The sequence below is a fragment of the Pseudophryne corroboree genome, chromosome 12 (genome assembly GCF_028390025.1).
Source record: "Pseudophryne corroboree isolate aPseCor3 chromosome 12, aPseCor3.hap2, whole genome shotgun sequence".
Taxonomy (NCBI): domain Eukaryota; kingdom Metazoa; phylum Chordata; class Amphibia; order Anura; family Myobatrachidae; genus Pseudophryne; species Pseudophryne corroboree.
Window position 1 is genome coordinate 154,537,559 of NC_086455.1, and position 27,676 is coordinate 154,565,234.

Consider the following 27,676-nt stretch of genomic DNA (forward strand, 5'->3'; position numbering starts at 1 on the left):
AGAGACTGGAAGAGGATGGGATGGAGCAATGACATTAAGTGGCTGGAGGAAGATGGGATGGAGCAATGACGTTATATGGCTTGAGGAGGATGGGATGGAGCTATGAGGTGATATGGCTGGAGGAGAATGGAATGGAGCATTGATGTTATATGGCTTGAGGAGGATAGGATGGAGCTATGAGGTGATATGGCTGGGGGATTATTAGAAGGAGCTATAAAGATATATGGCTAGAGGAGGATGAGATGGAGCAATGAAGTTAAGAGGCTGGAGGTGGATGAGATGGAGCAATGACGTTAAGTGGCGGGAGGAGGATGGGATGGAGAAATGACGTTCTATGGCTTGCGGAGGATGGGATGGAGCTATGAGGTGATATGGCTGGAGGAGGATGGGATGGAGCAATGATGTTATATGGCTTGAGGAGGATAGGATAGAGCTATCAGGTGATTTGGCTGGAGGAGGATAAGATAGAGCTCTATGAGGTGATATGGCTGGAGGAGGATGGGATGGAACTATAAAGTTATATGGCTTGAGGAGGATGGGATGGAGCAATGATGTTATATGGCTTTAGGAGGATGGGATGGTGCTATGAGGTGATATGGCTTGATGAGGATGGGGTGGAACAATAAAGTTATATTGCTGGAGGAGGATGGGATGGAGTACTGACGTTATATGGCTTAAGGAGGATAGGATGGAACTATGAGATGATATAGCTGGGGGAGAAAGGCATTGAGCAATGAAGTTATATGGCTGGAGGAGGATGGGATGGAGCTCTATGAGGTGATATGGCCATAGGAGCTGTCACAGCTTATTACTAGCCTCCAACAGGCGCCGGGCAGACCATACTGTATGTAGCAACTCACATCATTTAATCAATAGCCATGCTTCAGTACTGGACAATTCAGCGGGCACTACAACACGTTGCCCGACAGACAGTTTAGGAGTCTTACGCTAAAGACCGGGATATGTAGGCTTCCCTGCCATAGATGAGCATTAACGTACTCAAGAGATTAACCATACTGACTGGCACATGTGGGTCTTAATGCCCTACAGGAGTTGAACGTGGATATACTGCTGTAAGCTTCTCAATGGTTGGTAAGTGCTGCAGCCTTCTCCATATTAATACAACCTACCTCACAGCAGACACTGAGCTGCTATGAAGTCATTATTTGCTATTTGCTAACAAGCAATTCATTTTTGTTGCCAATTATCCATCTGGATTTTCTCTTATTTGAAAGACACTTCCTAAGTAAATAAGACTTTGGCTAAAAGACATTTATCACTTTATTGGATTTGATTATCCATCCAGCGTTTATCGGCACGTTGTGGCTACATACTGTAGTAACAGCTAAGTCAATGGTTTGCCATTCTAACAATTTACACTGATTCTTCTATCAGCTTTTTATGAAGTTAATTGTTGCAACCAAACGTTTTTTGGGGTCATTCCGACCCGATCGCACGCTGCGTTTCTTCGCAGCCGTGCGATCGGGTCAGAACTGCGCATGCGCGGCGGCTGCATTGAGCAGGTGCGTCGTTGCCCGCCGACGGCCGTAGCCGGGCAGCGACGCGTCCAACGAAGAAAGCGGTCGCAGCGGCGTCCGCAAGAGATTGACAGGTGGAGGGTGGATCCGGGCGTCAACTCACCGTTTTCGGGGCATGGAGATCCGAACGCAGGCGTGTCGAGGCGCTTGGAGGGCGGATGTCTGACGTCAATTCCGGGACCTACAACACTGAAGTGATCGCACAGGGTGAGTAACTCTTACCCTGGTCTACTTCTGCACAAAACTTTTTTTGCATAGCAGGGCTGCACCAGCGTTCGCAGCCTTGCTATGCAAAAATCCACTCCCCCCACAGGCGGCGTCTAGTTGATCGTATGGGCTGCAAAAAGTTGCAGCGTGTGATCAACTTGGAATGACCCCCTTATTGTATACTTTTAAGTGCCTGGTTATTTTTACTCTGCACATGTTCTGTGCCTAATAGAAGCCTTTGGGCTTCTTATTATAAAGTTCAGCGAGAGGGATCCAATCGGATCCCACCCAGTTCCAGAAGTGTAACTGGTGAAAAAGAAGTTATCTACCACAGTAGAAGCCCCTGATTCTGAAAGGCAAAGAAAAACTGGTTCTGCGTTCAGGAAATTTCCTGTGCACACTGCCGGGATATAAAATGTTCTATTTAAATTCTGAGTAAATATTTTCTCAGCCCACCTAACATATGCCAGCTACAATGTCACGCACTCCTCTCGCTGCCAAACACTGGCAAATTTTTGTTGAATCTCTTGCAGACAAAAAGTTACAACCCACTAATTTTATGTCTGACTTTTACGTTCTCGTATTTCATCACCAAAAAAAAAATAATAATATAGAATTATTTTTTTCCTAAAATGGATTTTAATAGAAAATATTATCTGCAGAAATGTTACAGGTTGGTACCACAACGCATTACTTGCCATTACGTTATACCAGCTGAAGTCCTGTTTTATTTACGGTGCAGCTACCACAGAAGTTCTGGTTTTACCCCTTTGTTAATTTAGTCAGGCTTGAGAAACATTCCACAGGCAATTCCAACACATTATACTGTACACAGCTACAAAGCACCAAATACAGGTCTGTCTACTCGTCATACACCTAGTGTCATCTGCCAGACAACATGAGACACAGCGCGACTGAGACGCTCTGAGAGGTGAAGCGTACCCAGAGGCGTAGCGTGGAGACATGGTGGGGGTCATTCCGAGTTGATCTTAGCCCTGCAAAATTTTGCAGGGCTACGATCATGTCCATAGACATGCGGGGGGACGCCCAGCACTGGGCTATCCCGCCCCATATGTCAGTGCCGCCCCCCCCAGCAGAAGTGCACAGCGGCGATGCTTTTGCACTTTAGGAGTACCTCCCGGCCAGCACAGATTTAGCGTGCTGGCTGGGAGTTACTCGTCGCTCCCCAGCCCGCACGGTCCGGTCATGCCTGCGTTTGCCGGACCGTGCCCACGAAACGGCGGCCAAACGCAGCTGTTTCATCCCACACCCGCTCAGCGACCACCTCTGCCTGTCAATCAGGCAGAGACGATCGTACTGCAGCGACAGCCTTTGGCCGTCTGGCATGCGCCGGCGCACTGAGGCGCCGGCGCATTTCTGACCCGATCGCACTGCAGCGATAAACTCCCGGAGACATGACAACCACCACCACCACACATACACACATATATAGATTCACACACATTTAGTCACAGGCATACATAAATAAACACACATATACACAGATATACACACACACACACACACACACACACACACACACACACACACACACACATAAACACACAAATATACATAAACACACACATATACAGTTACCCATATATATATAGACATATACATGTATACACATAATCAGAATCAGCTTTATTGGCCAGGTATACTTGTATATATACTAGGAATTTGTCTTCAGTTTGCTGTACAACAGCCAAGTAGTTAACAGATAAGCAGGTGCGGGGGGGGGGGCAAGTAAAGTCAGACAGATACAGTAGGTATACCGTAGGGACACAAGTTAGTTACATGAACATCTAGTCAGTCAATGTTCAAGAGTTCAGCAGGCGGACCGCTTGGGGAAAGAAACTTTTGAGGCTTCTGGTGGACCTGGCGGGGACAGCCCTGTAACGCCTGCCTGAAGGAAGCAAGTTAAACATGCTGTGGCCGGGGTGTAGCTGGTCCTTTACTATCTTCATTGCCCGCTGTTTAGCTCTGGACAGGTACAGGTCCTGAACTGACGGAAGGTCGGCCCCGATGATCTTCTCTGCGGTTCTGACCACATTTTGGAGCCTGCATCTTTCCCTTGTGCTGGCGGAGCCGTACCATACCAGTGTAACCCCTCTTCTACCCGAGGGTACCTTGTTTCTACTATATGTGCCTCCACCCAAGCGTTTTGTTGGATGTTATTTAACAGGCTGGCCTGGGAACGCCTAACGCGGATGTATCAGATCAGTACACCCCTTTGATATAGCTCTAACTTACACGCACACTGAGATCCTTGATTGTTACTTCTACCAGGTATACACAAGTTAGGTACATTAGCCGGCAAGGTTACCTCTTGGCTCTTTTCTTTTCAGGCTCCTTCCCGGATAAGAACGATGCTCCTCCGGAAGGTATAGTTATATTTTATATCAAAAGCCAACAGTTGACATTACACATGTTTATTACCAGCTATCCACAATGTATACCCTTATAAGTCTTATATTATTCTATACATAAGCTATTGCATGCAACACAAAAAAATTCTCAAAAAATTTACACATTTAAGTGTCAGAGTGACCCGGGCACTCTGGGTACGCAGTTGGAGCCCATAATACCACTCACCTAGTATACGGTTTCTCTATGAGCTAGTTAGCACTCCTTGGGCCAGATGTACTAAGCTTGAAAAGTGATAAATATCACTGTGATAAAGCACCAGCCAATCGGCTCCTAACTGTCATTTTTCAAACACAGCCTGTGACATGGCAGTTAGGAGCTGATTGGCTGGTGCTTTAGCACAGTGATATTTATCACTTTTCAGGCTTAGTACATCTCCCCCCTTATCTCAGTTGTCCAAAATTACTACAGCTTCCTCTGATAAAATCCTTACCAACAGTCCCGAACAGTATTTTCTGTAATTTTACATTAACAGTGTTACTTGGATTCCAGACTATGTTACTTTATTGAAGTAAATGTTAGATTGTGGTGCCCCGGGCGTGCCCAGCCACGGCAGGTACAGGGAGCCCCACGTCCCAGAAGAATCCCCCCAATATTGACTACTGTAGTAAACAAATGTAGGATTATTTCAATACACTATGGCACTTATAGTTTGTTTCATATATATGTAACACTTTCACATTATTCACTCCTCACATCACTCACACATGCGGTGCCCTGGGGTTGTCAGGCTGGGTGGCTCTGGGGTGTCCTGCCCCCCGGACCTGATCCCCTATAGTTAGTGTTAGGGACTTACCCAATGAGAGGTTACCTTGGTGCGGTGGGTAAACTCATAGCCCTGGCCAGGATTATGCTAAATGCCTCTGGTTATTACAGGTTGAGCTAGTGTGAGATAGTGCCACCTCTTTTTCCTTGTATACTACCCTGGAGTAGGCTGTGTATCACTTGAGTTATTTATTAAGGGCCCCATACACTAGGGAGATGTATCTCAGCAATGACTTGCATGCACTTTTCCTGCAATCTGGCCGGGAGCTTCCCAGGAGGCCTGCAATTGCGATTTCATACTTGAGTGTATTTTTACACGTGATTTATCTCAGGCAATCTAATGTTATTAAACCTATTTCCATGCAATTGAGATAAATCCCATGTGTGATCTGCGATTGCGATGGGTGACACACGGGAGCGCGCAATCGCAAGAAAAGTACATGCAATTTGAAATTTTTCATGCTATCCATCTCAGGAACTCGTCACAACTGCACGAAAACATGCAATATCGCACTAGTGTATGGGGCCCTTTATTCTGCTTAATATATCCAACACTTGGCTACCTTTGATTCTTTCTTCCCGCGGTCAGCGGTGCAAGCATGCAGGTACACTGGGGTACAGAGAACCCATAAGAATTTGGCAGCGGGTACTCTGTACCACCTGCCACACACTTTGCCAATACCACAATTATAATGTGCCACAAAGCAACAAGACCATGGTGCTAGGCAGCATGACGGCTCCTCCCACTTTGTCAGGGTTACTGGGAGTGCGATAGCGGCTGTATTTTCCTGTTATAATTGAGGCATTACTATATATTGTTATTAAATTGGGGGATTACTATATATTTCTATTATACTGGCGGTATCACTGTGTATTTCTATTATACTGGAGGCATTACTATATATTTCTATTATACTGGAGGTATCACTATATATTTCTATTATACTGGAAGCATTACTATATATGTTTAGCCTTGCCTCCATATAAAAAAAAAAGGGGCTGTGCCAGAGGGGCTGTGGTCAGTGCGCTAGCAGCGGCGCAATGTCTAAGGGAGAGGAGGGGGCCCACACAGGGTCAGCAATGGACTCCAGAAGGAAAGGTAAGTATAGGAGAAATGGGTGCAGTGTGTGCGGTGTGCCCCCCCCCCCCCGGGACTCAGGGGCTGCACCGATTATATAAACGCCAATGGCATATGTGCAGAAGACACAGTAGCTCTGGTGTATCGCCAACTGCAGTTTTCTTTTACAGGGATTCTTGTCAGAATGTTATTATTTTCTCAGACACTTTGATGAGCTGTAAATGATGCTGTCCCACACTTAGGTGACCTATGACCTTGCCACGTGGCTGCGAAGCTTGTGGTCCACTGCAGTGATGCTGTGTCGCCTTGCTGCAAGTCATAAATCACATCCATTTACGGGAATACGGCGTGTTGCTGCAGCTCGTTGTGAGTTACTGTATATGCAGTAGAAACAGGGAATCAAAAGGATATGAACATCTGCATGTAATAGTCTATGAGATTTGTGAAATGCAATTTTGATGAGCGACAAATATGGATGGCGCAGCCCGGACCTCAGTAAGTACTGCGGCTGAGCCGGGCTCTCTCTTTATTCCCAGGTGACATCTCTGAGTTTATTACTTAGTCCTGAAACAGGGAAAATGTGTCCCAATTGCATGGTCCCATTCCTCAATATTACAGAGTGGTGAAGGGTAATATAGTTTTCCTGTCACTGCCATCCATCCAGTGACATTAAAAGTGACCCCGGTAAGAGGCTGCAGAGAGGCATCATTCTTAGCCACCCTCGCAAACTGCATGTAATCCAGCCAGTGCGCTCTCTTACGGGGCTGATTTAAAGCATCCTTTTTGGGTGCAAATGTTATGTAATGTGCACACAGACAAGATATTCATATGCATGTAGTATGTAGATTTGTTCACTTTTAATTAGAGATGTGCACCGGACACTTTTTTCGGGTTTTGTGCATTGGTTTAAATCTGGTCTCTGTTCGTGTTTTGGATCTGGAATCTGGATTGGTTTTGTCAAATCCACCCTTTCGGGTTTTGGTTTTGGATATGGATTTTTTTGAAAAAATAAAAAATAAAAACAGCTAAAATCACAGATTTTTTTTTTCCTACAGTATTATTAACCTCAATAACATTTATGTCCACTCATTTCCAGTCTATTCTGAACACCTCACAATATTGTTTTTAGGCCAAAAGGTTACACCGAGGTCACTGGATGACTAAGCTAAGCGACACAAGTGTGTGGCACAAACACCTGGCCCATCTAGGAGTGGCACTGTAGTGTCAGACAGGATGGCAGTTTTAAAAACTAGGCCCCAAAGAGCACATAATGCAAAGGAAAAAAAAAGAGGTGCAAGATGGAATTGTCCTTGGGCCCTCCCACCCACCCTTATGTTGTATAAACAGGACATGCACACTTTAACAAACCCATCATTTCAGTGACAGGGTCTGCCACACGACTGTGGCTGTAATGATTGCTTTGCTTGGGTCCCCACCAAAAAAGAAGCAATTAATTTCTCCCAGCACAAACTGACTCTACAGAGACAAGATGTCAACCTCATCCTCATCCTCCAGTTCCTCACCCCTTTCACTGTGTACATCCTCCTCCTCACAGAGTATTAATTCGTCCCCACTGGAATCCACCATCACGGGTTCCTGTGTACTTTCTGGTAGAAATTGTTGGTATAGGTTTTCCTGGAGGAATTTATAATTCATTTAGATGCAAATCATCTTCTCCGCATTTTGTGGAAGTAACCTTCTGCGCCGATCGCTGACAAGGTTACCGGCTGTACTAAACACTCTTTCAAAGTACACACTGGAGGTGGGGCAACTTAGGTAAATAAAACCAGTTTGTGCAAGGGCCTCCAAATTACCTCTTTTTCCTGCCAGTATACATAAGGACTGTCTGACATGCCTACTTGGATGCTGTCACCAATATAATCCTCCACCATTCTTTCAATGATGACAGCATCATATGCAGTGACAGCAGACATGTCAGTAATTGTTGACTGCTCCTTCAGTCCGGACCAGATGTCAACACTTGCTCCTGACTGCCCTGCATCACCGCCAGCGGGTCGGCTAGGAAATTTTATTTTTTTCCTTGTAGCCCCAGTTGCGGGAGAAAATGAAGAAGGAGCTGTTGATGTGTCATGTTCCGCTTGAGCCGACAATATTCTCAACAGCAGGTCTTTACACCTCTGCAGACTTGTGTCTGCCGGAAAGAGAGATACAATGTAGGCTTTAAACCTAGCATCGAGCACAGTGGCCAAAATGTAGTGATCTGATTTCAACAGACTGACCACCCTTGAATCCTGGCAAAGCGAATCAAGGGCTCCATCCACAAGTCCCACATACTCCGTCTTAGCTCCTCCTTCAATTTCTCCAGCTGCTTTTGCAACATCCTGATGCGGGGAATGACCTGACTTAAGCTGGCAGTGTCTGAACTGACTTCACGTGTAGCAAATTCGAAGGGTAGGAGAACCTTGCACAACACGGAAACCATTTTCTGCAGTGCTTGAGTCAGGTGCAATCCCCCTCCTTTGCTAATGTCATAGGTGGATGTATAGGCTTGAATGGCCTTTTTGCTGCTGTTCTTCCATCCTCTGAAGCATATAGAGGGTTGAATTCCACCTCACTACTACCTCTTGCTTCAGGTGATGGCAGGGCAGGTTCAAGAGTGTTTGCTGGCGCTCCAGTCTCCAGAACACAGTCGCTGAATGTCGAAAGTGGCCTGCAATTTTTTGAGCCACCAACAGCATCTCCTGCACACCCCTGTCGTTTTTAAAAAAATTCTGCACCACCAAATTAATTGTGCGTGCAAAACATGGGACATGCTGGAATTTGCCTAGATGTAATGCTCGCACAATATTGGTGGAATTGTCAGATATCACAAATCCCCAGGAGAGTCTAAGTGGGGTAAGCCATTGTGCGATAATGTCCCTCAGTTTCTGTAAGAGGTTCTCAGTGGTGTGCCTCTTATGGAAACCGGTGGTACATAGCTTAGCCTGCCTAGGAACGAGATGGCGTTTGTGAGAGTTTGCTGCTGGTGCCCTATTGTTGTTGGTGCGGAAGGCAATACATCTTCCCAGTGGGCTGTCACAGTCATGTATTCCTTAGTTTGCCCTGCTCCACTTGTCCACATGTCCGTGGTTAAGTGGACAGTGGGTATAACCGCATTTTCGAGGACACTGAGGACACTTTTCTTAATGTCCCTGTACAGTCCGGGAATCGCTTGCCTAGTAAAGTGGACTCTAGATGGGATTTGGTACCCGGGGACACAGTACATCCATCAACTGTCTAAATCCCACTGCACTAATGGCGGATACCGCATGGCGGATCACAAAGGACTGTTTGACAGTCAATTGCTTAGTTAAAGTAGTACAAGTGGTCTTCTGACTTCCTTTCTGGGATGACGATGAACTCCCAGCAGCAACAACAACAGTGGCAGCAGTAGTTGTAGCACTCAGGGACCCTCCAAAGGAATCCCGGATAGGTGAAGACTCGTCAGTCATGCTAGTGACACGGTCTGCAAGACTACTTCCGTTAGTGATTAAGGAGGAAATTGACGTTTATGGAGTTGGTGGTGTGGATTGCATGAGCTTGGATACAACAGGAAAAAGGGATTTAGGTGTCAGTGGACTGCTTACACTATTACCCAAAGTTTCTGAACTTGGCAATGACTTCTGATGAATGCGCTGCAGGTGACGTATAATGGAGGATGTTCCTAGGTGGTTAACGTCTTTACCCCTACTTATTATGGATTGACAAAGGCAACAAATGGCTTGACACCTGTTATCCGAATTTGTGGAGAAATAATTCCATATCGAAGAGGTGGATTTTTTGGTATTTTGCCCAGGCCTGACAATGGACTTTTTCATCCCATGGACAACAACAGTCTCCACTGGTGCCTTATTCAAACAAACCACATCACCATCAGAATCCTCATCATCAACTTCCTCCTCAGCGCCAGCTACACCAATATCCTCCTCATCCTGGTGTACTTCTACAGTGACATCCTCAATATCAGCAACTGAACTGGCGGTGCTCCTCCCAGCACTTGCAGAGGGCATGCACATGGTGGTAAGAGCCAACTTTTCCCATACAGTCTTGGGAAGGTCAGGCCTAGACATGGCAACTGCACACACACTTGGACTCTCCTTGGGGATTTGTGATATCTCTGAGTATGAGCGCACAGTTGTTTTTTTTCCTGTGCTTTAACAAGCTTTATTGTTTTTCATTTTTCGAGAGAGAGGAGGGCTTCCATGTTTATGAGAAGCTGAACCACCAGTCATGAACATAGGCCAAGTCCTTAGCCTTTCCTTGCAACTTCTTGTTGTGAATGGCATATTGCCAATTTTACGTTTCTCATCAGAGAATTTTTTTATTTTTTTTGGTTATTAATTCTTGCTTCTTGGATTTTACACGCCCTCTATAACATTGGGCATCAGCCTTAGCAGACAACGTTGATGGAATTGCATTGTCAATGTCATGACTGGTAGCAGCAGCAGTTTCAGTACTAGTATTAGGAATTGGAAGTGTTTCCTGATCTTTCACTATTTTTTCCTCCTAATTTTTGTTCTCCATTTCACAAGACAGCACCCCTATATTATTACAGCACACAGAACAGTGCCCCTTTATTTTTACAGCAAACAGAACAGTGCCCCTTTATACAGATGGAACCTCCGTTATCTTTGCCTGCCTAGTCGCAGGCGTGCACTACCAGCGTGACTAGGCGATCCGTCCGCTAGTCATGCCGGGAGTGCACAGAGACGCTCCTATTCAGAGTGTCTCTGTCCAGGAGCGCGGACAGAGACGCTCTCCATTCAAGTAGATGGGGCCCGTCTCCGTCCGGGCATGCACGCCCATCAAGACGGAAGCTCTCACAGTGACTAGGTGTGCCCATGCGGGTGTGCCTAGTCACAAACGGAGCAAAGATAACCAAGGCTCCAGCTGTATTTACAGCACCCCTGTATTTTTACAGGACAGGGCCAGTGTACCTTTATTTTAACAACACCCCTTTATTTTTACAGCATACAGGACAGGGACACAACACCCCTGTATTTTTACAGCACCCCTGTATTTTCACAGCATACAGGACAGGGCCTGTGTACATTTATTTTAACAACACCCCTGTATTTTTACCACATACAAGACAGGGACACAGCACCCCTGTATTTTAACAACACCCCTGTATTTTCACAGCATACAGGACAGGGCCTGTGTACATTTATTTTAACAACACCCTTGTATTTTAACAGCATACAAGACAGGGACACAGCACCCCTGTATTTTCACAGCACCCCTGTATTTTCACAGCATACAGGACAGGGCCTGTGTACATTTATTTTAACAACACCCCTGTATTTTTACCACATACAAGACAGGGACACAGCACCCCTGTATTTTAACAACACCCCTGTATTTTTACAGCATACAGGTCAGGGCCAGTGTACCTTTATTTTAACAACACCCCTGTATTTTTACACCATACAGGACAGGACCAGCACCCCTGTATTTTAACAACACCCCTGTATTTTTACAGCATACAAGCCAGGGTAAGTGTACCTTTATTTTAACAACATCTCTGTATTTTTACAGATTACAAGACAGCGCCAGTGTACCTTTATTTTAACAACACCCCTGTGGGAAGTGGGAAGGATAGATACAGTCCTGACATCAGTGGGAAGGGTAGAGCCTGTCCTGACATCAGTGGGAAGGGTAGAGCCTGTCCTGACATCAGTGGGGAGAGAGAGTCTGTCCTGACATCAGTGGGAAAGGCAGAGCCTGTCCTGACATCAGTGGGAAGGGTAGAGCCTGTCCTCACATCAATGGGGAGAGAGAACCTGTCCTGACATCAGTGGGAATGGTAGAGCCTGTCCTGACATCAGTGGGAATGGTAGAGCCTGTCCTGACATCAGTGGGAAGGGTAGAGCCTGTCCTGACATCAATGGGAGGAGAGAGCCTGTCCTGACATCAGTGGGAAAGGTAGAGCCTGTCCTGACATCAGTGGGAAGGGTAGAGCTTGTCCTGACATCTATGGGGAGAGAGAGCCTGTCCTGACATCAGTGGGCAGGATAGAGCCAGTCCTGACATCAATGGGGAGAGAGAGTCTGTCCTGACATCAGTGGGAAAGGTAGAGCCTGTCCTGACATCAGTGGGAAGGGTAGAGCCTGTCCTGACATCAATGGGAGGAGAGAGAGCCTGTCCTGACATGAGTGGGAAAGGTAGAGCCTGTCCTGACATCAATGGGAGGAGAGAGCCTGTCCTGACATCAGTGGGAAAGGTAGAGCCTGTCCTGACATCAGTGAAAAGGGTAGAGCCTGTCCTGACATCTATGGGGAGAGAGAGCCTGTCCTGACATCAGTGGGCAGGATAGAGCCAGTCCTGACATCAATGGGGAGAGAGAGCCTGTCCTGACATCAGTGGGAAAGGTAGAGCCTGTCCTGACATCAGTGGGAATGGTAGAGCCTGTCCTCACATCAATGGGGAGAGAGAGCCTGTCCTGACATCAGTGGGAAAGGTAGAGCCTGTCCTGGAATCAATGGGAAGGGTAGAGCCTGTCCTGACATCAGTGGGAAAGGTAGAGCCTGTCCTGACATCAGTGAGAAGGGTAGAGCCTGTCCTGACATCTATGGGGAGAGAGAGCCTGTCCTGACATCAGTGGGCAGGATAGAGCCAGCCCTGACATCAATGGGGAGAGAGAGCCTGTCCTGACATCATTGGGAAGGGTAGAGCCTGTCCTGACATCATTGGGAAGGGTAGAGCCTGTCCTGACATCAGTGGGAAGGGTAGAGCCAGTCCTGACATCAATGGGAAGGGTAGAGCCTGTCTTGACATCAATGGGGAGAGAGAGCCTGTCCTGACATCATTGTGAAGGGTAGAGCATGTCTTGACATCTATGGGAAGGGTAGAGCCTGTCCTGACATCAATGGGGAGAGAGAGCCTGTCCTGACATCATTGTGAAGGGTAGAGCATGTCTTGACATCTATGGGAAGGGTAGAGCATGTCTTGACATCTATGGGAAGGGTAGAGCCTGTCCTGACATCAATGGGGAGAGAGAGCCTGTCCTGACATCATTGTGAAGGGTAGAGCCTGTCCTGACATCAGTGGGAAGGGTAGAGCCTGTCCTGACATCAGTGGGAAGGGTAGAGCCTGTTCTGACATCAATGGGGAGAGAGAGCCTGTCCTGACATCATTGGGAAGGGTAGAGCCTGTCTTGACATCTATGGGAAGGGTAGAGCCTGTCCTGACATCAATGGGGAGAGAGAGCCTGTCCTGACATCATTGGGAAGGGTAGAGCCTGTCTTGACATCAGTGGGAAGGGTAGAGCCAGTCCTGACATCAATGGGAAGGGTAAAGCCTATCCTGACATCACTGGGAAGGGTAGAGCCTGTCTTGACATTTATGGGAAGGGTAGAGCCTGTCTTGACATCAGTGGGAAGGGTAGAGCCAGTCCTGACATCAGTGGGAAGGGTAAAGCCTGTCCTGACATCAGTGGGAAGGGTAGAGCCTGTCCTGACATCAGTGGGAAGGGTAGAGCCAGTCCTGACATCAGTGGGAAGGGTAGAGCCAGTCTTGACATCAGTGGGAAGGGTAGAGCCTGTCCTGACATCAGTGGGGAGTGAGAGCCTATCTTTCCTTGAAACCTTCCTATTATCAAGTATCCAATACCTCCGGAATTGCAGTTCACAGTAACACAGCATCTTTTAATGATCCCACTTGCAGGAGCAATGCGTTCATCCTCCACTCCTCAGCTGTCTGCTTAGTTTACAGTGAAATGCCCTCCCCAATCTCCAGCCCTGAATTGTGTCATTAGATTACTTAAAGTTTAATGTGGCAATTTGTATCTGCAACCCTGTGTAATTCCCTGACTTACAGTCCAGCTGCTTCATTTAAAGTGACTGCAAATGTTAAGTGTTCTTGTTTGGGGGTTAAGCTGGATTCTTTATCAGTGGCGAAGTGGGGCCAGCGTGAGAATTATACCAATGTTCTCCTATGATGCCTGAGGCTAGCAGTGTCCTGCAACAGTGGCTTATCTGGAAAGCAATCACAGTACGTCAGATTAGACATCGCTCGGTGTTTGATGTGATTCCAGACCGCACTAGCTTTTGCAGAAACGCTTTTGAAGTTTTCATTTATTTTCAAATCTAAAAAGTTAATTGTGCAAAAGATGCAACCGGGTCTTAAAAGTAGAATTTCTCATTTTTGTATCGACCTGCATTTTTATACGTCTGACAAATTATTTTTCTCTTTTTATGAAGATCATTCGTTGATTGTGCGGTGTCTGCAGTGATATTTACTTAGTGCATTCATGAACCGCTGACGTCAGCCTCATATTTAGGACCTAATTCAAGGTTGATTGCAAAATAAATTTTCCTGTAAGGGGCAAAACCTTGGGGTATATTTACTAATATTCGTGTTTTTGCCGTTTTTAAGGGCGTTTGAACTCGAATGGTATCGGGTGCATTTTACTGCAACTTTTTGAATCCTGGGCCCTCATTCCGAGTCGTTCGCTCGCAAGGCGATTTTAGCAGAGTTACACACGCTAAGCCGCCGCCTACTGGGAGTGAATCTTAGCTTCTTAAAATTGCGAACGATGTATTCGCAATATTGCGATTGCAAACTACTTAGTAGTTTCAGAATAGCTTCAGACTTACTCGGCATCTGCGATCAGTTCAGTGCTTGTCGTTCCTGGTTTGACGTCACAAACACACCCAGCGTTCGCCCAGACACTCCTCCGTTTCTCCAGCCTCTCCTGCGTTTTTTCCGGAAACGGTAGCGTTTTCATCCACACGCCCATAAAACGCCGTGTTTCCGCCCAGTAACACCCATTTCCTGTCAATCACATTACGTTCGCCGGAGCGAAGAAAAAGCCGTGAGTAAAAAAACTATCTTCATAGCAAAATTACTTGGCGCAGTCGCAGTGCGAACATTGCGCATGCGTACTAAGCAGAAAAACGCTGCGATGCGAAGAAAATTACCGAGCGAACGACTCGGAATGAGGGCCTTGATACGATCATTTACTAAGCTGCCGAGTTTTGCACATTCGTTTTTTCCGATGTCGATGTGATTCGTAATGTCAGGCAGTGTTTTACGGGAGTGATGAGTAAAACACTGACTGACAAAACACAAGGAATCCCGGCCGGATCTGTGAGATCCGTGCAGGGCTTCATTGTGTACCTTAAAAAACTGTTTAAAGTGTTAAAAAATCAGAAAAAAATTGCGTGGGGTCCCCCCTCCTAAGCACAACCAGCCTCGGGCTCTTTGAGCCGGTCCTGGTTGTAAAAATATGGGGGAAAAATTGATAGGGGTTCCCCCATATTTGAACAACCAGCACCAGGCTCTGCGCCTGGTCCTGATGCAAAAAATACGGGGGACAAAAAGCGTAGGGGTCCCCCGTATTTTTTGAACCAGCACCGGGCTCCACTAGTCAAAGTGATAATGCCACAGCCGGGGGACACTTTTATATAGGTCCCTGCGGCCCTGGCATTAAATCACTAACTAGTCACCCCTGGCCGGGGTACCCTGGAGGAGTGGGGACCCCTTAAATCAAGGGGTCCCCCCCTCCAGCCACCCAAGGGCCAGGGGTGAAGCCCGAGGCTGTCCCCCCCATCCAAGGGCGGCGGATGGGGGGCTGATAGCCTTGTGAAAAAATAAGAATATTGTTTTTTGTAGCAGTACTACAAGTCCCAGCAAGCCTCCCCTGCAAGCTGGTACTTGGAGAACCACAAGTACCAGCATGCGGTGGAAAAACGGGCCCGCTGGTAACTGTAGTACTACTACAAAAAAAATACCCAACAAAAAACAGGACACACACACCGTGACATTAAAACTTTATTACATACATGCACACCTTCATACACACATACTTACCTATGTTCACACGAGGCTCGGTCCACTTCTCCATGTAGAATCCACGTGGTACCTGTGACAAAAATTATACTCACATAATCCAGTGTAGCAAGTGTCCTCTTTATAATCCACGTACTTGGCAAAAAAAACAAACCGGAAACCCGAACCACGCACTGAAAGGGGTCCCATGTTTACACATGGGACCCCTTTCCCCGACTGGCGGGATCCCCCGTGACTCCTGTCAAAGAGGGTCCCTTCAGCCAATCAGGGAGCGCCACGTCGTGGCACTCTCCTGATTGGCTATGCGCTCCTGAGCTGTCAGTCAGGCTGTGCACTGAAGATTCAATGTAGCGCATAGGCGCTACATTGTATCCAATGGTGGGAACTTTGCAGTCATGCGGTGAGGTTACTCGCTTTCAACTGCTGACTGCAAAGTTCCCACCATTGGATACAATGTAGCGCCTATGTGCAGTGCAGGGGACGCAGATATAACATGTGCAGAGAGAGTTAGATTTGTGTGGGGTGTGTTCAATCTGCATAGGCGGCGTCTAGTTGATCGCATGGGCAGCAAAAAGTTGCTACGTGCGATCAACTCGGAATGACCCCTAAGATAGGGAATGATGAGTATATGATAAAGGATCAGAGATAATATTGTAATAGTCTGTGCGTTAAAAGTGAAACAGCAAAAACAAAATTATTTTCTTTCAACATGAAGCCGCTGACCGGGCATGCATGGCAGAAATTACTGTGGAGGGTTCAAGAGTAACCCCCTGCCACCTAAATTTGCAATTTGAAGCCCATGGGCTACAACGGTCTAACACCATCTTGAGATGGCATTAGCTACAGGGGCCAAGCTTGAGAATGCTTCACATTCCGTAGTTGGCAAATCTGGCAGCATCACATCCCGTACGGGGGTTGCGGCAGCTAACGGAAATGGTGGGACAGCAGCCCTTATCGGTGATATCTCCTGCAATCCCTCCTTCATACATGGAGGTGATACTAAATATTTGAGGTTTCCCTCCCAAAAATGTGTTTTCGGGGTATAAGCTTCAAGTATTTAACGCTAAATGGGCGCCTTAATCATCTTGCGCTAATGGAGAACATTCATATAGCAAGGGGCTGGTGTAAGTACCCATGGTGCATCTGTTGGTTGCGTCTAATGGGGGTCGTTCCGAGTTGATCGCTCGCTAGCTAGTTTTAGCAGCCGTGCAAACGCTATGCCGCCGACCACTGGGAGTGTATTTTAGCTTAGCAGAAGTGCGAACGTTTTTATCGCAGAGCGCCTGCAAAAATGTTTTGTGTAGTTTCAGAGTAGCTCAAAAGCTACTCAGCGCTTGCGATCACTTCAGACTATTCAGTTCCGGATTTGACATCACAAACACGCCCTGCGTTCACCCAGCCATGCCTGCGTTTTTTTGCACACTCCCTGAAAACTGTTAGTTGCCAACCAGAAACGCCCACTTCATGTCAATCACTCTGCGGCCAGCAATTGCGACTGAAATGCTTCGCTAGACCCTGTGCAAAACTACATAGTTCGTTGTGCCCGTACGTCGGGCATGCGCACTACGCCACATACGCATGCGCAGAACTGCTGTTTTTTAGCCTGATCGCTGCGCTGTGATCAAATTCAGCTAGCGCTCAACTCAGAATGACCCCCAATGTACAAAGTGGGGTAGCTACTCAAAGTGGGCGCCCCAACCCTTGCACATTTGGGCACGTTGTTGTACAGGAAGGGGAAGGGCCTATACTAGTCATAGAGGTGCCTAGGGTAACAGATGCAGATTATTACTGTAATACACACTGCTGGGTGACAGAGGCGCTATATAAAAGTCATGGTATCACGGGACTACATGAAACCCACAGATTTACAGACTGGTTATAAATCGTATCTATTATACCGTACAAACAAACGCTGTGACTAATTTTCCTGATGAAATTTCCTCCATGCGGGTATCATCTCCAAGTGACGCCGCAGCTCCGGCGTGTTCCGGTAGTATTCACTGTCTGGGTGATGGGACATTAAAATGCATAGGAAGTATGTCGCTCAGCCTTATTAATCAAACTTGTGCATTTTAAATAACACACAGACCTGAGGCCTTCCCTTCTCTCACAAACTTTCTAATGAGTCGCGGCACAGCACGGGAACTTCTGGGTATTGTAGCGAAGTTATGATGAAATATTTAACAATATAAGGAAATTATACTCAGTGGGATTTGTCGCCGCTTGTTTTCTAATAAGGTCAATGCAAAAAGGGCAATCGCTTGAATACGTGCTAAACACAGCTGAAAGGCGAAGGCATTAATCAGTTATAGCACAGCTGTATCCAAGGTCCAGGTGGCACGGTGGATAGACCTGCTTTTTTTTTTTTATATATATATTTAACAACTATCTGTATGAAGTTTGTATGCAAGTGGAGGATCACAGGCACCGTCAGTGGGCGTCTCTGTTCAAGTAACATGGCTACGGCAGTAGCGTATTTATGCAGATCCGCTGTGCGTGGGATTGCAGCAGTGACGACCTTTACTTCCACCCCTGATTGAGGCCCTATGTTATGCTGCGTGAACACTAGATGTAATATTCTGTGTAGAGGCGATCAACGATATATGTAGTGATGATGTTTAATTGTGGGTGTAGTATGGCTGACCGGCGGTCTCCTGACCGCCGGTCAGCTTACCGACGCCGGGATCCCGGCAGCATACCGACGCCGGGATCCCGGCGGGGAGGGGCGAGTGCAGCAAGCCCCTTGCGGGCTCGGTGGCGACCTGCGGTCGCCACGGGTTCTATTCCCACTCTATGGGTGTCGTGGACACCCACGAGTGGAAATAGTCCCTATTGGTCGGCATGCCGACCATCGGGAAAGTGAGCCGTCAGGCTCGTGGAGGAGGTCATGTGACTGTCGGTCAGCTGACCGGCGGTCACATGAATACCACCCTTTAATTGTATATGCCCAATTCATCTATCAGCGACGTACGGCATAGATATATACAGGGTTGCCATCAGAAAATATGGGGCCTGAGACTAACAGAATAGATAGGGCCCCTCACTCCCCCCCAAAAAACATTTTTTTGCCGCACCGCTCCACCTCAGTGAAGGCTTGTTTTAAGAAGTCCTCCTTATGTTGTATCAGACTGCTGTTGACTCACAGACTGGTGCAGCTCTATAATTATTGGTGGTAGGAGCCAGCGGGAGGGCCTCCTTCCTTGTAAGGGCTCGGGACACCAGTCCCCACAGCCCCCCCCCCCCCCCCCCCCCCACCGTGGCTGCCCTGGATATATATATCCCATCGTCCGTACTGCACGGCAGATGCATTATATCTGAAAGGTATGTTGCAAATAACGTGCAGTGTGTACAGACAATCTGACAGTTTATAGAGAGAAATGATTGGTAGCGCACGATCCTCTAATCAGACATCATTCGTACAGGAACAATGGCCCTCATTCCGAGTTGATCGCTCGCTGTCGTTTTTTGCAGCGCAGCGATCGGGTTACTACTGCACATGTGTATGCACCACAATGCGCAGGCGCGTCGTACGGGTACAAACAGCATCGTTGCTGTGCAATGCTTCTAGCGACTAATCATTTCGCACAACTGATCGCAAGGAGATTGATAGAAAGAGGGCGTTTATGGGTGTCAACTGACCGTTTTCAGGGAGTGGTAGGGAAAACGCAGGCGTGTCCAGGCGTTTGCAGGGCGGGTGTCTGACGTCAATTCTGGGACCGGACAGGCTGAAGTGATCGCAAGGGCTGAGTAAGTCCACAGCTACTCAGAAACGGCAAAAAAACTTTTTCGTCCCGCTCGGCTGCACAAGCGTTCGCACAGTTGCAAAGCAAAAATACACTCCCCTAGAGGCGGCGACTATCTGATCGCTGCTCTGCAAAAAATAGCTAGCGAGCGATCAACTCGTAATGAGGGCCAATGATTCTTTAGATTGTACGAACAATATTGTTTGTGATCAGTCGTTAGGAAAATCGTCAGGTTGTTTGGCGGTTACATTGTTCAAGTCTCTATCCTACATTATAGTTCTAAAGTTAATTTTATGACAAGTTTCCAAACTTTAGAAAAAGATTTGTAAAAAAAGGTTTCATTGCACAGGTGACATTTGCAAATACACATAATGACAAAATACTGTATAGAATGGCGCACAATACTTTCTCATTACACATAACTATGCAGTCTGTCCTTTCTGAACTGCGGGAAGATCCGAACTGGGACTCGATGCGGATTGGATCTCCTCAGAACATCGAGACTTGGGGGGTCATTCCGAGTTGTTCGCTCGCAAGCGGATTTTAGCAGATTTGCTCATGCTAAGCCGCCGCCTACTGGGAGTGAATCTTAGCATCTTAAAATTGCGAACGATGTATTCGCAATATTGCGATTATACACCTCGTAGCAGTTTCTGAGTAGCTCCAGACTTACTCGGCATCTGCGATCATTTCACTGCTTGTCGTTCCTGGTTTGACGTCACAAACACACCCAGCGTTCGCCCAAACATTCCTCCGTGTCTCCGGCCACTCCTGCGTTTTTTCCGGAAACGGTAGCGTTTTTTCCCACACACCCATAAAACGGCCTGTTTCCGCCCAGTAACACCCATTTCCTGTCAATCACATTACGATCGCCAGAACGATGAAAAAGCCGTGAGTAAAAATCCTAACTGCATAGCAAATTTACTTGGCGCAGTCGCAGTGCGGACATTGCGCATGCGCATTAAGCGGAAAATCACTGCGATGCGAAGATTTTTACCGAGCGAACAACTCGGAATGAGGGCCTTAGTTTTGGTTCAGGTTGACACCTCTCTTTGTGCTGCACATGCGTCACAATTGTTTACTGATGGTGAACCCAAAGATGATTTTTCCTCAGTGAGTGGCAAGTAGTGACCTCTTCTGGGATGTTATGGGGGTAGCTTAAAAAATATGACCGATCCAGGGGAGTGTCTGTGCCTGAGGGGCCTATTTATCACCATCCGCATCCAGGATGCGGATGACAGGTGATAAAATCGCCCAAACTCGCACTGCGATAACTGATTACATCACAGGGATGTATCAATTATCACGTGCAGGGACAGAGCTTGCGGTCAAGCTCTGTCCCTGCGATGATACTCTGCAGCATCAACAGGGTATTTTTGGGAAAAAAAATACCCCAATGTCCTGCTGTGCATGCGCCGCCCCCGCCGACATCGCCGCTACTGCTGCCGCCCAGTCGACCCCCCATCGCGACTACCCCCACACGCCGTGGACCCCCTTCCCCAGAAGATCAATATACTCACCAGTCCAGGGAGCCGGTCCGCACTGCTTCTGCTGGGCTGCCCGCCGCCGGATCCTGGGGGTAATTCCAAGTTGATCGCAGCAGGAATTTTTTTAGCAGTTGGGCAAAACCATGTGCACTGCAGGGGGGGCAGATATAACATGTGCAGAGAGAGTTAGATTTGGGTGGGGTGTGTTCAATCTGCAATCTAAATTGCAGTGTAAAAATAAAGCAGCCAGTATTTACCCTGCACAGAAATAAAATAACCCACCCAAATCTAACTCTCTCTGCACATTTTATATCTGCCTCCCCTGCAGTGCACATGGTTTTGCCCAATTGCTATCAAAAATCCTGCTGCGATCAACTTGGAATTACCCCCCCTGTGCGCTGCGGTGACCCCCGGTGCTGTAAAGTGCGCTACCGCTTTGCAGCATCACTTTACTGCAACAGGGTCACAGCGCAGCATATGGGGGAGCCGACGCCCAGCAGCGCTCACCGGAGCAGCGGACACCGGCTCCCTGGACAGGTGAGTATGGATTTTGTTTTTTTTTACTTTTGTTTTTTGTACTTTTTACACTGTGATCAGTTTGTACAGTATGTCCATCGGACACACATAGCTGATCACTCTGCCGGGTCCCCGCTCAGCTTTTTCTGCCAGTGGCAAAGAAAGCTGGGCAAAAGGGTGCACATCGCAGTGCTGCCCTGTGAACTCGCCAGCCTGAGCTGGTGTAATTATTAGAGATGAGCGCCTGAAATTTTTCGGGTTTTGTGTTTTGGTTTTGGGTTCGGTTCCGCGGCCGTGTTTTGGGTTCGAACGCGTTTTGGCAAAACCTCACCGAATTTTTTTTGTCGGATTCGGGTGTGTTTTGGATTCGGGTGTTTTTTTCCAAAAACACTAAAAAACAGCTTAAATCATAGAATTTGGGGGTCATTTTGATCCCAAAGTATTATTAACCTCAAAAACCATAATTTACACTCATTTTCAGTCTATTCTGAATACCTCACACCTCACAATATTATTTTTAGTCCTAAAATTTGCACCGAGGTCGCTGTGTGAGTAAGATAAGCGACCCTAGTGGCCGACACAAACACCGGGCCCATCTAGGAGTGGCACTGCAGTGTCACGCAGGATGTCCCTTCCAAAAAACCCTCCCCAAACAGCACATGACGCAAAGAAAAAAAGAGGCGCAATGAGGTAGCTGTGTGAGTAAGATTAGCGACCCTAGTGGCCGACACAAACACCGGGCCCATCTAGGAGTGGCACTGCAGTGTCACGCAGGATGGCCCTTCCAAAAAACCCTCCCCAAACAGCACATGACGCAAAGAAAAAAAGAGGCGCAATGAGGTAGCTGTGTGAGTAAGATTAGCGACCCTAGTGGCCGACACAAACACCGGGCCCATCTAGGAGTGGCACTGCAGTGTCACGCAGGATGGCCCTTCCAAAAAACCCTCCCCAAACAGCACATGACGCAAAGAAAAAAAGAGGCGCAATGAGGTAGCTGACTGTGTGAGTAAGATTAGCGACCCTAGTGGCCGACACAAACACCGGGCCCATCTAGGAGTGGCACTGCAGTGTCACGCAGGATGTCCCTTCCAAAAAACCCTCCCCAAACAGCACATGACGCAAAGAAAAAAAGAGGCGCAATGAGGTAGCTGTGTGAGTAAGATTAGCGACCCTAGTGGCCGACACAAACACCGGGCCCATCTAGGAGTGGCACTGCAGTGTCACGCAGGATGTCCCTTCCAAAAAACCCTCCCCAAACAGCACATGACGCAAAGAAAAAAAGAGGCGCAATGAGGTAGCTGACTGTGTGAGTAAGATTAGCGACCCTAGTGGCCGACACAAACACCGGGCCCATCTAGGAGTGGCACTGCAGTGTCACGCAGGATGTCCCTTCCAAAAAACCCTCCCCAAACAGCACATGACGCAAAGAAAAAAAGAGGCGCAATGAGGTAGCTGTGTGAGTAAGATTAGCGACCCTAGTGGCCGACACAAACACCGGGCCCATCTAGGAGTGGCACTGCAGTGTCACGCAGGATGTCCCTTCCAAAAAACCCTCCCCAAACAGCACATGACGCAAAGAAAAAAAGAGGCGCAATGAGGTAGCTGACTGTGTGAGTAAGATTAGCGACCCTAGTGACCGACACAAACACCGGGCCCATCTAGGAGTGGCACTGCAGTGTCACGCAGGATGTCCCTTCCAAAAAACCCTCCCCAAACAGCACATGACGCAAAGAAAAAAAGAGGCGCAATGAGGTAGCTGACTGTGTGAGTAAGATTAGCGACCCTAGTGGCCGACACAAACACCGGGCCCATCTAGGAGTGGCACTGCAGTGTCACGCAGGATGTCCCTTCCAAAAAACCCTCCCCAATCAGCACATGATGCAAAGAAAAAGAAAAGAAAAAAGAGGTGCAAGATGGAATTGTCCTTGGGCCCTCCCACCCACCCTTATGTTGTATAAACAAAACAGGACATGCACACTTTAACCAACCCATCATTTCAGTGACAGGGTCTGCCACACGACTGTGACTGATATGACGGGTTGGTTTGGACCCCCCCCAAAAAAGAAGCAATTAATCTCTCCTTGCACAAACTGGCTCTACAGAGGCAAGATGTCCACCTCATCTTCACCCTCCGATATATCACCGTGTACATCCCCCTCCTCACAGATTATCAATTCGTCCCCACTGGAATCCACCATCTCAGCTCCCTGTGTACTTTGTGGAGGCAATTGCTGCTGGTCAATGTCTCCGCGGAGGAATTGATTATAATTCATTTTAATGAACATCATCTTCGCCACATTTTCTGGATGTAACCTCGTACGCCGATTGCTGACAAGGTGAGCGGCGGCACTAAACACTCTTTCGGAGTACACACTTGTGGGAGGGCAACTTAGGTAGAATAAAGCCAGTTTGTGCAAGGGCCTCCAAATTGCCTCTTTTTCCTGCCAGTATAAGTACGGACTGTGTGACGTGCCTACTTGGATGCGGTCACTCATATAATCCTCCACCATTCTATCAATGTTGAGAGAATCATATGCAGTGACAGTAGACGACATGTCCGTAATCGTTGTCAGGTCCTTCAGTCCGGACCAGATGTCAGCATCAGCAGTCGCTCCAGACTGCCCTGCATCACCGCCAGCGGGTGGGCTCGGAATTCTGAGCCTTTTCCTCGCACCCCCAGTTGCGGGAGAATGTGAAGGAGGAGATGTTGACAGGTCGCGTTCCGCTTGACTTGACAATTTTGTCACCAGCAGGTCTTTCAACCCCAGCAGACCTGTGTCTGCCGGAAAGAGAGATCCAAGGTAGGCTTTAAATCTAGGATCGAGCACGGTGGCCAAAATGTAGTGCTCTGATTTCAACAGATTGACCACCCGTGAATCCTTGTTAAGCGAATTAAGGGCTGCATCCACAAGTCCCACATGCCTAGCGGAATCGCTCCGTGTTAGCTCCTCCTTCAATGCCTCCAGCTTCTTCTGCAAAAGCCTGATGAGGGGAATGACCTGACTCAGGCTGGCAGTGTCTGAACTGACTTCACGTGTGGCAAGTTCAAAGGGCATCAGAACCTTGCACAACGTTGAAATCATTCTCCACTGCACTTGAGACAGGCGCATTCCACCTACTATATCGTGCTCAATTGTATAGGCTTGAATGGCCTTTTGCTGCTCCTCCAACCTCTGAAGCATATAGAGGGTTGAATTCCACCTCGTTACCACTTCTTGCTTCAGATGATGGCAGGGCAGGTTCAGTAGTTTTTGGTGGTGCTCCAGTCTTCTGTACGTGGTGCCTGTACGCCGAAAGTGTCCCGCAATTCTTCTGGCCACCGACAGCATCTCTTGCACGCCCCTGTCGTTTTTTAAAAAATTCTGCACCACCAAATTCAAGGTATGTGCAAAACATGGGACGTGCTGGAATTGGCCCAGATTTAATGCACACACAATATTGCTGGCGTTGTCCGATGCCACAAATCCACAGGAGAGTCCAATTGGGGTAAGCCATTCCGCGATGATCTTCCTCAGTTGCCGTAAGAGGTTTTCAGCTGTGTGCGTATTCTGGAAAGCGGTGATACAAAGCGTAGCCTGCCTAGGAAAGAGTTGGCGTTTGCGAGATGCTGCTACTGGTGCCGCCGCTGCTGTTCTTGCGGCGGGAGTCCATACATCTACCCAGTGGGCTGTCACAGTCATATAGTCCTGACCCTGCCCTGCTCCACTTGTCCACATGTCCGTGGTTAAGTGGACATTGGGTACAGCTGCATTTTTTAGGACACTGGTGACTCTTTTTCTGAGGTCTGTGTACATTTTCGGTATCGCCTGCCTAGAGAAATGGAACCTAGATGGTATTTGGTACCGGGGACACAGTACCTCCAACAAGTCTCTAGTTGGCTCTGCAGTAATGATGGATACCGGAACCACGTTTCTCACCACCCAGGATGCCAAGGCCTCAGTTATCCGCTTTGCAGTAGGATGACTGCTGTGATATTTCATCTTCCTCGCAAAGGACTGTTGAACAGTCAATTGCTTACTGGAAGTAGTACAAGTGGGCTTACGACTTCCCCTCTGGGATGACCATCGACTCCCAGCGGCAACAACAGCAGCGCCAGCAGCAGTAGGCGTTACACGCAAGGATGCATCGGAGGAATCCCAGGCAGGAGAGGACTCGTCAGAATTGCCAGTGACATGGCCTGCAGGACTATTGGCATTCCTGGGGAAGGAGGAAATTGACACTGAGGGAGTTGGTGGGGTGGTTTGCGTGAGCTTGGTTACAAGAGGAAGGGATTTACTGGTCAGTGGACTGCTTCCGCTGTCACCCAAAGTTTTTTAACTTGTCACTGACTTATTATGAATGCGCTGCAGGTGACGTATAAGGGAGGATGTTCCGAGGTGGTTAACGTCCTTACCCCTACTTATTACAGCTTGACAAAGGGAACACACGGCTTGACACCTGTTGTCCGCATTTCTGGTGAAATACCTCCACACCGAAGAGCTGATTTTTTTGGTATTTTCACCTGGCATGTCAACGGCCATATTCCTCCCACGGACAACAGGTGTCTCCCCGGGTGCCTGACTTAAACAAACCACCTCACCATCAGAATCCTCCTGGTCAATTTCCTCCCCAGCGCCAGCAACACCCATATCCTCCTCATCCTGGTGTACTTCAACACTGACATCTTCAATCTGACTATCAGGAACTGGACTGCGGGTGCTCCTTCCAGCACTTGCAGGGGGCGTGCAAATGGTGGAAGGCGCATGCTCTTCACGTCCAGTGTTGGGAAGGTCAGGCATCGCAACCGACACAATTGGACTCTCCTTGTGGATTTGGGATTTCAAAGAACGCACAGTTCTTTGCGGTGCTTTGCCTTTTGCCAGCTTGAGTCTTTTCAGTTTTCTAGCGAGAGGCTGAGTGCTTCCATCCTCATGTGAAGCTGAACCACTAGCCATGAACATAGGCCAGGGCCTCAGCCGTTCCTTGCCACTCCGTGTGGTAAATGGCATATTGGCAAGTTTACGCTTCTCCTCCAACAATTTTATTTTAGGTTTTGGAGTCCTTTTTTTACTGATATTTGGTGTTTTGGTTTTGACATGCTCTGTACTATGCCATTGGGCATCGGCCTTGGCAGACGACGTTGCTGGCATTTCATCGTCTCGGCCATGACTAGTGGCAGCAGCTTCAGCACGAGGTGGAAGTGGATCTTGATCTTTCCCTAATTTTGGAACCTCAACATTTTTGTTCTCCATATTTTAATAGGCACAACTAAAAGGCACCTCAGGTAAACAATGGAGATGGATGGATTGGATACTAGTATACAATTATGGACGGGCTGCCGAGTGCCGACACAGAGGTAGCCACAGCCGTGAACTACCGCACTGTACAGTGTCTGCTGCTAATATAGACTGGTTGATAAAGAGATAGTATACTCGTAACTAGTATGTATGTATAAAGAAAGAAAAAAAAACCACGGTTAGGTGGTATATACAATTATGGACGGGCTGCCGAGTGCCGACACAGAGGTAGCCACAGCCGTGAACTACCGCACTGTACTGTGTCTGCTGCTAATATATAGACTGGTTGATAAAGAGATAGTATACTCGTAACTAGTATGTATGTATAAAGAAAGAAAAAAAAACCACGGTTAGGTGGTATATACAATTATGGACGGGCTGCCGAGTGCCGACACAGAGGTAGCCACAGCCGTGAACTACCGCACTGTACTGTGTCTGCTGCTAATATATAGACTGGTTGATAAAGAGATAGTATACTCGTAACTAGTATGTATGTATAAAGAAAGAAAAAAAAACCACGGTTAGGTGGTATATACAATTATGGACGGGCTGCCGAGTGCCGACACAGAGGTAGCCACAGCCGTGAACTACCGCACTGTACTGTGTCTGCTGCTAATATATAGACTGGTTGATAAAGAGATAGTATACTCGTAACTAGTATGTATGTATAAAGAAAGAAAAAAAAAACACGGTTAGGTGGTATATACAATTATGGATGGGCTGCCGAGTGCCGACACAGAGGTAGCCACAGCCGTGAACTACCGCACTGTACTGTGTCTGCTGCTAATATATAGACTGGTTGATAAAGAGATAGTATACTCGTAACTAGTATGTATGTATAAAG

At 47.6% G+C, this 27,676-nt stretch overlaps 1 long non-coding RNA gene across 1 annotated transcript in view; it reads left to right on the forward strand.

The window, feature by feature from the left end:
- Nucleotides 1-27,676, forward strand: part of LOC134980541 (uncharacterized) — a 139,987-nt gene that overhangs the window by 13,167 nt on the left and 99,144 nt on the right. The window contains exons 2-3 of the long non-coding RNA XR_010190426.1: nt 4,097-4,132; nt 11,452-11,513. This is a non-coding gene — a long non-coding RNA (uncharacterized LOC134980541). The remainder of the gene's footprint in view (nt 1-4,096; nt 4,133-11,451; nt 11,514-27,676) is intronic.